Source organism: Engraulis encrasicolus, chromosome 13 (assembly GCF_034702125.1).
Source record: "Engraulis encrasicolus isolate BLACKSEA-1 chromosome 13, IST_EnEncr_1.0, whole genome shotgun sequence".
Taxonomy (NCBI): domain Eukaryota; kingdom Metazoa; phylum Chordata; class Actinopteri; order Clupeiformes; family Engraulidae; genus Engraulis; species Engraulis encrasicolus.
The window spans coordinates 7,840,646-7,843,145 of record NC_085869.1 but is presented as its reverse complement, the minus strand read 5'-3'; the positions used below and the strand labels follow the sequence as shown (position 1 = coordinate 7,843,145).

Genomic DNA, 2,500 nt, shown 5'->3' with positions numbered 1-2,500 from the left:
CAAAAAATAAATAAATAAAAAACAACAATAATGGTGTTTAATCTGCCAACAATTCTCTGGACTGCGTACCCTTGCTGTATAGAGGTGGTGCCACTGGCCAGAGGCCCAGTACCTGGAAGAGGACCTGCTGACCTTCCCAGCGTGAGGGGAGGGGAAGGGGAGGCGGGCTTCGCTCAGCTGGTTGGTGGGTGGATGAGGCAAAAGTAACCACAAAAACCCCACCAACAACAATATTAGTGTTTAACCTGCCAACAATATGCCCTTGCTGTATAGAGGTGGTGCCACTGGCCAGAGGCCCAGTATCTGGAGGGGACCTGTACAGCTGACCTGCCCAGCATGAGGGGAGGGGAGGGGGGCTTTCGTCAGCTGGTTGGTGGATGGGAGAGGAAAAAGTGACCAAAAAATAAATAAATAAAAAACAACAATAATGGTGTTTAGTCTGCCAACAATGCTGTGGACTGCGTTCCCTTGCTGTATAGAGGTGATGACCCTGGCCTTCCCAGCTGACCTGCCCAGCGTGAGGGGAGGGGAGGGGAGGCGGGCTTCACTCAGCTGGTTGCCCTTGCTGTATAGAGGTGATGACCCTGGCCAGAGGCCCAGTATCTGGAGGGGACCTGTACAGCTGACCTGCCCAGCGTGAGGGGAGGGGAGGCGAGGCAGGCTTCACTCAGCTGGTTGGTGGGTGGATGAGGCAAAAGTAACCACAAAAAACCCATCAGCAATAATAATAGCAGAGAGAGTAGATAAGAGAGAGGTTCCGCTGGTCCATTGTTTCCGGGTTCTACTGTCGCAAGGGGGAGGGGGAGAAATCCCCCTTTAGGCAGACAGGAACCTGGTCATGTTAGGTGCCCATAGAATCCTATTATGTTGGCGTATCTCTATATACGTAAAGAATCTCTGATAATAGTGCCCCCAAATGCTCTGGACTAAGATGTACCCTCGCTGTAAAGAGGTGGTGACCCTGGCCAGAGGCCCAGTACCTCGAGGGGACCTGTAGTGCTGACCTGCCCAGCGTGAGGGGAGTGGAGGCGGGATTCAGGGCTTCTGGGCATCCGTCAGCTGATAGGTGGGTGGTAAGGGGTGGAGGCTTGGCAGGACGCGGGGGGCCTACGCCCTCCACTTATTAGGACAGTGGGAAAGGAACACTCTGCCTTATTTGTACACTTTGCCTTATTTGTACACTCTGCCTTATTTGTACATGGGGGGAAATGTTTGAGTTGGGTTTGCTGACCCCGCTGCTATCGACACGTACAGATACAGATACACACACACACACACACACACACACACACACACACAGACACACACACAGAGACACACACACACACACACACACACACACACACACACACACACACACACACACACAGAGACACACACACACACACACACACACACACACACACACACACACACACACACACACACACACACACACACACACACACACACACACAGTTTGATTGTTTGACACACATACACCCCCTCCTGCCATTTCTCCAATGTGATCTGTGAATACTCCGAATGCGTGTGTCTATGTGTCTGTGTCTGTGTCTGTGTCTGTGTCTGTGTCTGTGTCTGTGTCTGTGTCTGTGTGTGCCTGCCTGTGTGTTTGTGTGTCATATGACCGGTTACTGGTTACATGACGATGTGAATGTGAGTCTGTGTTGTTGCCTGCTCATTTACACAAAACAGGGCTTTTTCTGAACGGGGAAATAGGGGCGCTCCACCCTCATACCTCCGTGGGTGCACCCTCATACTTTTATTTTTATATATATATATATTTGAGCGCCCCTAGTAAATTTCTCATTCACGGGGGGGAACACCCCCCTTCACCCCCCGTAACCTGCCATGATGCTCCCTCATGCCAAAAAATCCTAGAAAAAGCCCTGCAAAGCATTATTTTATCCATAATTTTCATGGCTCAAGTGGACCAGCCTGTTGGCCAATCTTTATTAATCGCATGCATTGCATTAATCGCACATTGCATCAGTAAGGTGAAGTGTGAAGATTCAATTAGCAGAGTAACAGCACAACTTTGCTTAAAAAATTGCAATGCACACAACATTATGGGTGACATATCACAGTTCAAAAAGGAGAATTTCTTGGTGCGTGTGTAGCTGTTCTAATCTTTGACCGAGACTATAAGTCTCTTTGGTAATACTTTGTTATGTATCAAGACAAGAGCCATGGTATCCAAGGTAATGTCTGCATACCACCAAGACGGATGAACCACATCCAATAGGATTAACTGTGGACGCAAGAGGAAGCTGTCACCCATAATGTTGTGTGCATGCATTGCATTTTTTTTTTGTTGAAAAACTGTGTTCTCTTACCCTCCCTCTTACCCTGCTAATTGAAGCTTCACACTTCACCTTAAGCCTGGCTCAAACTACACGACTATCGCGCCGATTCTCGGCTGAAAACCCCCCTTACGACAATCGCTGGAACGTTATCCCCCAGGACCATCGCAAGCGATTGTCGGGAAAGATTTCCTCGT

The 2,500-nt window shown here is 49.1% G+C and overlaps 1 protein-coding gene across 1 annotated transcript in view; it reads left to right on the top strand.

Annotated features, from left to right (window-relative positions):
* Positions 1 to 2,500, top strand: part of clasp1a (cytoplasmic linker associated protein 1a) — a 226,502-nt gene that overhangs the window by 215,690 nt on the left and 8,312 nt on the right. The window lies entirely within an intron of this gene.